This window comes from Tamandua tetradactyla, chromosome X (assembly GCF_023851605.1).
Source record: "Tamandua tetradactyla isolate mTamTet1 chromosome X, mTamTet1.pri, whole genome shotgun sequence".
NCBI classification, from domain to species: Eukaryota; Metazoa; Chordata; class Mammalia; order Pilosa; family Myrmecophagidae; genus Tamandua; species Tamandua tetradactyla.
In genome coordinates, this window is record NC_135353.1 from 118,922,271 (window position 1) to 118,934,127 (window position 11,857).

Consider the following 11,857-nt stretch of genomic DNA (forward strand, 5'->3'; position numbering starts at 1 on the left):
AAATTGTGGAACTGTAACCAATACCAAACTCTGAAATCTGTTCTATAACTACTTGTTATAATCTACTTCTAAATTTATTGCTTTTTTGAATATATGTTATATTAAAGAAGCCAACCCATTTCTGGTATACTGCATTTTGGCAGTTTTAGCAAACTAAAACATTCACTGTTCATGGGAACAGCTAGGGAATAATGGATACTTTGCATGCTTCTCACTTCTGAAATGGCAGGTTGAGCACCATGTGACCTCGCCATTGACAACATTTTTTACCACTCTCCCCTCCCTCACCAGTCTCCAGCTACAGCGGCTTCCTTGCTCTTCCTGGGACATCCCACAAAGCCTTTCATCTAGTAGTTCCCTCTGACTAGAATGTACCACCAGTTCTGATGAGTGAACCCCCCCTGCCCTTCATGTTTGGGATCAAACAGCATCTCCTTACAGAGGTCTACCCTAAACACCATATCTTACATTAGCTACTTCAATCCTTACATGTGATACCTTTTATCCTACTCTATTTCTCCTTTTCCCATAGCAGTGATCATTTTCTAACATACCACACAATTTAATTATTTGTTATGTTTATTGTTTATGGTTGGCCTCTCCACTGCCATCACAGTGTTAGAATATAAACTCCCTGAAGGCTGAAAATTTTTGCCTAGTTTACATGTCAACATATCCCCAAATACCTACCGAAGTGTCTGGTATATAGTAAGTGCTCATAAATATTTGTTGCATTAATAAAGGTATCTGCCACCTCCCTTAGGTTGTCAGGTCTCTTATAATAAGGACCGTTTATCCCTGGGATTTGTAAATCCAGCATCTTGGCTATTCCTGAAAAGCAAGCAGACATGACTTAATGTTTGTGGAATTATTTACTCTTTGGGGAGTGACACTGATAGGAAAGATTTCTTTCCAAGGTGGAATTAGTCCATTTGATACTATTAATATAGATTCAAGATGTGTAGGATTTGTGTATCAGGGGTTGTGCAAATTATTCTGGTCAGCTGTGAGCTGTTCGAGGGTAAGAAGACTGACATTTTCTGTGGCATCCAACACAGGGGCCAGAACAGTTGTGAGTCGACACTGTGATTTACTGCAGCACTTCTCAGACCTTGGTCATCCAAGTGCAGGTTTTTGCTTTATAAGTGTTCTATCTATGCTTCTTTACTTAATATGTTTTTTAATCTAAATTCTCACTTGACATTTTAAAAACATAACTGTATAATTAAACACAGTGATATGATACATTTAAAAATAAAATTAGGAGTGCAAAGGTAGTTCAGTGGAAGAGTTCTCTCCTGCCAGGCAGGGTTCGATTCCAGGCCCATGCACTTCCCAAAACAAACAAAAATAACAGGATTCTCACATGGAAAAATAGTGAAATGTGACCCTTACCATACAGCATATAAAAAATAAAACCAGAAATAAAGTTAGATTCAGGAAAAGAACAGAAAGCTAAGTATTTGTGTTCTTCGAGGCCCTTAATTAATTTTCTTGCATTTAATTATTATAAAAACCTTTCAAAGAAATACCATTACTTCCATGGTCATAGACTAAAAAATTGAGACTGACAGAACTTAGGTAACTTCCTCTGAGGCACAGAGCTAATATAAGACAGGTCCTGATTTCAGTGGCTATTCATTGCTGTAGCTCAAAACAGAGTGCAGTACTGACAGCCAGTCCTGAACTTTATTAATCTCCAGAAGTTCTCCTTTGTCTTTTCTCTTTTTCTCATTGATCCAGCTCTCCTCAGTTTTCACTGAACTTCCTCTTCACAATTTCAGCAGTTTCTAAACTCAGAGAACTATCATTTATCTTGTGGCCAATTGCTGACGACGTTCAACAAAGAAGCCTGTTGTAACAGAGTATAAAGTGGATTTTTCAAAAATATTTGTGTGGGTATAAATTAATTACTATTTATATTTCCTTTGAATATCTACACAGCATGGGTCCTGAGGAGGGTCTTTTGTTGCGAGCTGGTTTCTACAAGTGTGAATTCAAATTCAAATTCAAATTTAATTTGAATGATGAGAATTCAAATTAAAATAGAGAGAGCTTTAGAAACTGGAGTAAGGAAGATGGAGAATCCGCTGTGTGTGTCTGTGTGGGTTATACACATGTGGTTGGTAAGGGATATAGTAATTAGAGAGAAAAATACCATATAGAGCCTGAAATATATTAGGCACTCAGTAAATGTGCTTAGTTTTGATAGAAAAGGAAATATAAATTGTGGGAAATTATAAACTGAGGAGCAGCATCTACAAAACTGAAGGTGCAACTTTTCCTTTAAGTTCAATCTTTCCATTAAAGTCTTTTCATAAAAGTGACAAAGCTAAGGAACAATGAAGGAATAATGGGATGTAGGAAGTATCAGTTGTTGACACAGAACACTTACATGCATTATTCCATTTAACAATAACATAACTTTACTTATGGGGGAGCAAGTTTAGGAAGATTGAATATTTTACTCCAGGTAACACAAATAGCAAATGGCAGAGCCAATGATCTGAATCCAAGACAATTAGGCTCAAAATTCAAAGGTTATGGAATTCACGCAATTCCAGAGTTGAAATGTATGTTCAGTGAAGGGCTTCTATCCACATCTCAGAGAGTGGTGTCATACTTTCCCTGTAAGTGCAAATACAGAATTGACCCAGTACATATCCAGGGTCATTTAGAACACATAAAACATAAAAAGAAAGGCAGTTCTTGCTTGTATATAGACCCATAATTTTAAAGTAAATTCTTTAGGTGTCAGATTACCTCATATTTTCTTGTTTTGTATACGTCTAAGCTCTCTGAGTTTTTAACACACCTAGGATGGAATACATCTCTAACTTCTGTGCCCTTGACTGTTCTGTTCAGTCTGTCTGAAACATCTCTACTAACATCCCCTTATCTTTCAACACTTGAAGAGACATCACATAATCTTAGAAGCCTTCCATTAACTTCCCCTCTCTGCTATATGGGATTATGGCCCATCCACTATACAGTATCACCAAACAATGCTGTTCTTATTTATTCATATAATTCTCACAATATTCTTGTGTGAGAAGTAATGGCAGAGACCTTGTCTGTTTCATCCTGATTATCTCTAACAGCTGGCTTACAAAAGGTGCTCAATAAACGTTTGTTGAATAAATGAATTAGGAAGGGAATAAATACGTAACTTTTCCCTTGTCTTCCTTTGCAGACATCATTTCAAACAACAATTGGAAAAATTAATGAATTTTCAACATTTTGGATGATGGAGGACATAGTAGAGTTTATAGATGACCCACAACCTTAGAAAAAGAAATACTAAAAGAAAATCAGATTTTCAGGGAAAATGACATCAGTGAAAATGGAGATATAGGGAACTCCAAAGGACCACCTTAGCATTGAAATACTAAGAAAAGTGGCAAAAATAGGATCAATTTTGTCATAACTGTGGCAAACAGTTTTACTTGTTTAAAACAACCAAGTAAATACTTAATCAAGAAAGAGGTGACTAGAACCTGGTAGGAGAGATTCATGACTTTTTAACTTATCCTACCACACTGTGCTGGTTTAAAAACATTATGTACCCCAGAAAAGCCGTATTCTTTTCATTCAAATCCAATCTTGTGGAAAGCAGACCCATTGTAGGGCAGGATATTTTGATTAGGTTGTTTCCTTGGAGATGTAACCCACCCAAATGGGGGCGTGGCCTCTTGATTAGATTATTTCCATGGAGTTGGGATCCTAGCCATTCAAGGTGGGTCTTAATTATTTTACCAGAGTCTTTAAAGGTGCTCACAGAGAGAGAAAGAGTCTCAGAGCTGATACAGAGAGCAGATGCCTAGACACAGATGTTTGGAGATGCAGAAGGAAAGTCCCGCAGCAGAAGCCAGAAGGACCCACAGGAGCTGAGGGAGCCATTTTGAAACCAACTCAGGAGTGCCAGCAGACATCACCATGTGATAGAGGAACCCAGATGCTGCCTTTCTTCCAAGAAGTATCCTTGTTGCTGCCTTAATTTGGACATATTCGTGGCCTTAGAACTGTAAATGTGCAAATTAATAAATCCCCTTTGTAAAAGCCAACCCATTTCCGGTATATTGCCTTCTGGCAGCACTAGCAAACCAAAACACTCATCAACTTAGCTGAATGGCATTCTTGAAGATGTCAAACTGCATTCCTAGTGAAGGTACCTAGTGCTGGAGGAAACAAAACAGACCTTGTTTGCAAAGAATTGTGGCTGTTTTGAGATTTCAGTGACTTCTAGAAGGACTAACTCAAATGATTTGTCTTTATTTAGTCTAACTTAGAACACTTTAGGTCAGAGATGCAGAGAAAATGATGGTGTTTGTAGAAAACACTTAAAACAAATAAAACAGCTGCTGTAGGCTGGGAGAAAGAATATAAATTGGGGAAAATAATGGACACTGTGAAAAGCCTGGGAGGAAAACCTAGGGAATGAGAGGCTTTGGGGAATGAAAGCTTTGAAAAACGAACATATTAATAGGCACCTGGAAGGCTACATGCACTCCCAGGGTGAGGTGTATGTTCAGAAAAGACCTACGAAGGCCCTAATCTGGCTACCCTTCAAATTCTGTGAAAGCAGAAGTGAAGTGAAGGTACACTTGAAAACTACACAGTTGAATATTGAAAACACGCACCAATGCACACAAAGCCTAGCTACAAACTGGGAGATTTTTTTTTAGTGTGTGCTGGGGGCCCATGAGCCTAAGAAAATCTCTGTTAAATGAGTAGCTGACTGTTAAGCTAATGGAACAGAAATCTCAGTTAGCACACATGAGAAAGAATAGAGTTTACAAAGTAGTTTAGAAAATCATTAAACAAAAACAATTATAACCCTCTACAAAAAGGAACAATCTATCAGGAGGGGGTAGAATCTTATTTCCAAGTTTATCACTTACTAAAATTCAAAATGTCCAGTTCTCAACAAAATATGAGGCATGCAAAGAAACAAGAAAGTACAACCCATTCACAGGGGGTAATAAAAGAAATGAATAGACACTGTTCAAGCCCAGGCATTGGACTTACTGGACAAAAGCTTTAAATCAACTATCTAATATATGTTCAAAAATCCAAAGGAAAGCATGGAGTAAAAATTAAATGAACCCAAGAAAATTATGTCTGAACAAATAGAAAATATCAACAAAGAGATGAAATTATTAAAAGGAAACAAATAGACATTCTGGAGCTGAAAATATGATAACTGAAGTGAAGACTTTATTAGAAAGTTTCAACAGTAATTTTAGTAGGAAGAAGTAAGAATCAGCAAAGTTTAAGTAAAACAGGACCATTGAAATTATCCAACCTGAAGAGAAGAAAGAAAAAAGAATGAATAAAAATGCCCAGACTCCAAGAGACTTGTGGGACACTATCAACCAAACCAACATAGGTATAATAATAGCCTCAGAAGGAAAGGAAGAAAAGAAACAGAAGGAATATTTGAAGAAATAATGGCGTAAAACTTCCCAAATTTGATGAAAGACGTGACTCTACAAATACGAGTTCAATGAACTCTGAGTTGGTTAAACTCAGAGATGCACACTGAGAAACATTATAATAAAGCTGTCAAAAGACTAAGACCACCCCGCGTAAACCCGGGGGCCCTCGGACACAGGGTACGATGGCCGCCCCAGCCCGCGTCACACAGCAGGTCAGCGGCGACGCAGCCCCGGGCGCCGAGCGGTCTCGAGCGCGGGCAGCCCCTGGCTGCGGCAGTGGCGGAGCTGTCCTTGCTGGACGCTTCCGGGAAGCGGGTGCCATTTGGCGAGCTGTTCTGCTAGCGCCGGCCCGCGGGGTCTTCCTGCGGCATTTTCTGTGTTAAATCTGCAAGGAATACGTAGAACATCTGGCCAAAATCCCCAGAGTTTTTTTACAAGAAGCAAACGTCACCCTTACAGTGATTGGACAGTCCTACCATCGTATTGAGCCTTTGTGCAAATTGACTGGATATTCTCATGAAATCTATGTTGATCCTGAGAGAGAAATTTATAAAAGATTGGGAATGAAAAGAGGTGAAGAAATTGCCTCCTCAGGACAGAGCCCCCAGGTGAAGTCAAACGTGCTCTCAGGAAGCATTCAGAGCCTGTGGCGGGCAGTGACTGGCCCTCTTTTTGATTTTCAAGGAGACCTGGCTCAGCAAGGTGGAACCCTCATCTTAGGTCCAGGCAATAACATTCATTTCATACACTGTGATAGGAATAGATTGGATCACAAAATCATGAATTCTGTTCTACAGCTTGTTGGAGTTGAGCCTGTGAACTTTACAAGCAGACCTTCAGTTATCCATGCCTGACTCAGTACGGAAGCTCTCGCTTTCAGTTGGATCCTGGGGGAATAATAGGACCTTAAGTATTTGGGATGTGGTAGCCTTATATCACTTGCTGACCTTTCCAGTCTTCCAGGAGTTAGAAAAACATACAGAGAGAATGTGATGATTGAATTGCACGTTGCAAGGTTGTAAAGCTATATAAAGCTATAAAATTTAAAATACCATTCTGAACATTTGTTTACATTATGGTATAACCATTTGATGAGAAATGTTTCTTTTGCTATTAAAATTATAAATTTTTACTTGCTGAATCAAATAATCATTTTTAACTGAGTTCAAAATAAATAACTCACAGCTCCCCCTTTGCTTTATCTTGTATCCAAAAGACTGAGCGACAAGGCCACATTAGCATTAATTAGACACTAGTGATAATTTAGGTTGTATTAAACAGGATTACTCCTAGAATGAAAAAGGATACTGTAGTTTGGGTTCTTTAGAGACCTTTGAGTTTATGTTTTAGTAGCAATTATTTTCACTCATTATTCCTGGTTACTTGCCATTAAAAAGCTAAACTGTGATCCTCAGATTTCATTTTCAGTTTTTGATTATAATCTTTTAAGATACCGTTCTGCTTTTGAAATGTAATTATGTACCTTAAAAGTGATTCATCTGAATGCTGTGTTCAATAATTACCACAAATGCTGTAGCTAAATGAATTATTCTACAATAGTGGTTATTAATTTCAATAAGCAAAATAATTATTCTTTACTGTGTAATGTATTTAGTACAAAAAAATGAAAAAAAATTATAAATCTTTATGAAGACTTAGAGTTAGGCAAAGCAACTCAAGACCATTTCATTCAGTGAAAAAGTAGGATATTAAATTGTATAAGCAATATAATCCTATTTTACATGTATGTTTTTATTTTTGTATGCTTGGGGGGGGAACAGGAAATAAACACACCAGAATATTGCCAGTGAGGTGTCCCTATATGGAAGGATTACAGGTTTTTATTTTCTTCTCCATACGTGTCTGTGTTTTCCAACTGCTTTATTATGAGCATAATTAACTCTTTAGGCCAGGAAAAGATCATTAAAATAATATGAGGAACATATTCCTATATAACAAGCTCCACAATGTTGTGAATTAAATAGGCTGCAGTTCACATGTTTTCATCCTGATTCCTTTACTAGGAAAAAATGTGGCAAATGGAATACCTTTCAAATAGCCATGCTCAAAACACACCCACTATCACATTCACTAGAACTTCATTTTTTTGTAAAAGTGAAAAAATATTTCCTTTACGTATTTAAGATATATGTTGAAATATGATCAGTATGATTTTTTAAAGGAAATTTTAAAAATTTGTTTAAAAAACCTTTTTAACTTGAATGTACATTGTTAGCTGCAGGTTATCTCCAAATTGCTTTTATTTAGAGGATTATTGTAATCATTTATTTTTCTTAATATGTTTTAACATTGGGTGTATCCCAGAAATTCTGATGAAAAGTATAGCAAAATGAATATATTGGTAATTATTAACAAGTGTAATACTGCTTTGAACTTAACAATAGTTTCATATATAGCCTATGAAGTCACACAGTATATATATATATATAATATAATAATATAATATATATATACATATATATATACACATATATATATTACATATATATGTAATGTCTCTGAGTGTTTTCACGTAACATGGACAATTATGCTTTTAATCAATAAAAAAGCATATTTTAATCAATATTTCTCATAAATGTGGAAAAAAAAGACTAAGATAATGATAGAATCTTGAAAACAACGAGTATAAAGTGGCTCATCATGTGAAAGAGATCCTCAGTAAGATTAACACCAAATTTCTTATTTGAAACTATGAAGGCCAGAAATCCATGAGATGGCATTTAATGTGCTGAAAGAAAAAAAAAATCTATCAACCAAGAATTCTATATCTGGTAACACCATACTTCATAATGAAAGAGACATCAAGCCATTCCCAGTACAAAAAAAGCTGAAGGAATTTGTCAATAGTAGGTAGTCCTATAAGGAATGCTATAGAGAGTCAGTCAGCCTAAAATAAAAGGATAATAAACAGAATGTTCAGCCATATGAAAAAATGAAGAGCATGGTATATATGGCTACCAAGGTAAATATAAAAGTCAGCATTATGGCTTGTTTTAGTTTGAAACTACATTTTTTCCTATATGGTTGAAAAGAAAATTCATAAAACAATCATTTGTATGTCTATGTTCAAAGGAAAACAATGTATAAATACAAGGGGAGAGGGCGGACCATAGTGGTTCACCAGGCAGCGTTCTCACCTGTCATGCCAAAGACCTGGGTTTGATTCCCAGTGCCTGCCCATGCAAGAAAAAAAAAAAAAGAAAAAAAGAAAAGCTGAGGGGAGAGCAGTAAAGGAAAAGAGTTTGTATATTATTGAAACTAGGTTGGTATTAAATCAAACAAGGTTACTATAAAATTAACATGTTCATTGTAATCCCCAGGCAATTGCGAATTTAAAATGTTAAAAATACAAAAAAAAGAAAAAAGAAAAGAAATGCAGAGGGAGTTAAAACAACGCACTAGAAAAAATCAAATAATCACAAAAGAAGGTAGTAGGGGAGAAATTGAGGAACAAAATTATAACAAGCAGCAAAATTATTGATAAGGCAGAAGTCCTTCCTAATCAATGATTAATATAAATGTAAATGGATTAAACCCTTCATTTAAAAGGCAGAGATTAGAAGAATGGATTTTAAAAACAATCTGTCTGCTGTCTACAGAGATTCACTTCAGATCCAAAGACACAAATAGGCTGAAAGTGAAAGGATGGGAAAATATATTCTATGAAAATAGTAACCAAAGAGAGATGATGTGGTTATACTAATATCAGAAATGGGAAAGCTGATCTTAAAATTCACGAAATTACAAAGGACCAGGAATAGCTGCTGAAACAATCTTGGAAAAGAGGAACAAAGTTAGAGGACTAGGCGGGCCGCGGTGGCTCAGCGGGCAAAGTGCTTGCCTGCTATGCCGGAGGACCTCGGTTCGATTCCCGGCCCCAGCCCATGTAACAAAAACGGAGAAACAGAATACAATAAAACAAGAAAATGTTTAAAGATGTTTCCCTTTCTTCCTTCCTTCCTTCCTTCTATCCTTCCTTCCTTCTCTCTGTCTTTCCTTTAAAAAAAAAAAAAAAAAAAAAAAAGTTAGAGGACTAACACTTTCCTATTACAAAATTTACTACAAAGCTACAGTAATTAAAAGAGTGTGGTACTTGCCTAAGTAGAGATATATGTCAATCAAAAAGAATTGAGAATCCAGAAATAAACCCATATATTGAGGGACAATTTTTTTTTAGCTTTCCATTTTGAAATAATTTGGGATGTACAGAAGAGTTCCAAATATAGAACAGAGTTCCCAAACAATCCCTTCTTCCCTTAATGATTCCATCTTATATAATCATGACATTTCTTATCAAAATGAAGAAATTAATAAGGATCAGTATATTAATATTAATAAAATTAAAATAAACTAATTATTACTAAATTAACATGAATAATAGTACATTAATATTAACTCAATTACTGTCTTTATTCAAATACCACCAGTGTTTTATAAACTTCTAATTAAGAAAAGTTTTAAGTTTACAAAAAAATCATATAAAAAATACAACATTAACATATACCTCCCTATTGTTTACACTTTGCATTAGTGTGGTACTTTTTTTCAGTTGATGAAATAATATTAAAATTTTACTATTAACTATAGTCCACAGATTACACTAAGTGTATTTCCTCCATATACCACGCTATTTTATGCATCCATTATATTCAGGAAAGAACATTGTTATACTTGTACTATTAACTACAGTCCATCATCTACAATAAGGGAGATTGTGTTTAACAGTCCTATGTTTTATATTTTGATTTTTATTCTAGTAGCATATATATGACCCTAAATGTCTCATTTTAACCACATTGACATACAGAATACAGTGCTTTTAATTATACTTGCAATAATGTGCTACCATCTCTCCCATCCATTTTCAAGATTTCACAATGAACCTAAATAGAAAATCTGTACAAATTAAGTATTAAGTTCCCATTCTCTACCATCAAACCATCCCCTGATAACCTATGTTCTAGATTCCAACTGTATGAGCTTCCTTATAATTACTTCAATCAGTGACAGCATACAATATTTGTCCTTTTGTGTCTGGCTTATTTCACTCAGATTAATGTCCTCAAGGTTCATTATCTATGTTGCTGCACGTAGCAGGACTTCATTACTTTTTCTGGCTTAATAATATTCCATTGTACATATATACCATATTTGTTTACTCATTCATTGGTTGATGGACACTTGGGTTGCTTACATCTTTTGTCAGTTGTGAATAATGCTGCAATGAACATCGGTGTGCAGATGTCTGTTTGGGTCCTTGCTTTCAGTTCTTCTGGGTATATACTTAGCATTGATATTGCCAGATCATATTACAGTTCTATATTTAGCTTCCTGAGTAACTGCCAAACTGTCTTCCACAGTGGCTGCACAATTTTACATTCCCACCAGCAGGGAATGAGTGTCCCTATTTCTCCACATCCTCTCCAATATTTGTAGATTTCTGTTTTTAAAGTAGTGCTCAATTGAGTAGGTGAGAAAAAATATCTCATTACAGTTGGATTTGTACTTCCCTAGTAGATAGTGATGTTGATCATCTTTTCATGTGTTTATTAGCCATTTTCATTTTCTCTTTGGAAAAATGTCTATTCTATCTTTTACCTATATTTAATTAGTTGTTTGTCTTTTTATTGTTGAATAGTAGGATTTCTTTATATATTATGTATACTAAACCCTTTTCAGATATGTGGTTCCCAAATATTTTTTCCATTGAGTAGGCTGTCTTTTCATTTTCATAACACAAAGTCCTTTGATGTACAGAAATCTTTAATTTTGATGAGGCCCCATTTATCCATATTTTTCTTTGTGGTTTATGCTGTGGGTGTAAATTCTAAGAAATCATTGCCTAAAAAGATTCTGAAGATGCTGCTCTACATTTTCTTCTATGAGTTTTATATTCCTTGTTCTTATATTTAGGTCTTTGATCTACTTTGTGTTAATTTTTGCATAGTGTGAGATAAGTGTCCTCTTTCATTCTTTTGCATATGGACATCCAGATTTCCCAGCACCATTTGTTGGAAGACTATTATTTCCCAATTGAGTAGACTTGGAAGCCTTGCCAAATTCAATTGGTCATAGATGTGAGGGTGTAGTTCTGAACACTCAATTCTATTCTGTTTGTTAATATGTATATCTTTGTGCTAGAACCATGCTGTTTTGACAAATGTACTTTGATAATACGCTTTAAAGTCAGGAAGTCTGAGTCCTACAAATTCATTCTTCTTTTTCAAGATGTTTTGGGCAATTTAGAGCCTTACCCTTCCAAATAAATCTGAAATTGGTTTTTCGATTTCTGCAAAGAAGGCTGTGTTGGATTTTTGACAGGGATTACATTGAATCTCTAAATCATTTTAGGTAGAATTGACATCTTGCTGGTATTTAGTCTTCCAATTCATGAACAT

The 11,857-nt window shown here is 35.4% G+C and overlaps 1 pseudogene; it reads left to right on the plus strand.

The window, feature by feature from the left end:
• Positions 1–5,620: 5,620 nt before the first annotated feature.
• Positions 5,621–6,292, plus strand: LOC143672047 (peroxiredoxin-like 2C pseudogene; annotated as a pseudogene).
• Positions 6,293–11,857: the final 5,565 nt, after the last annotated feature.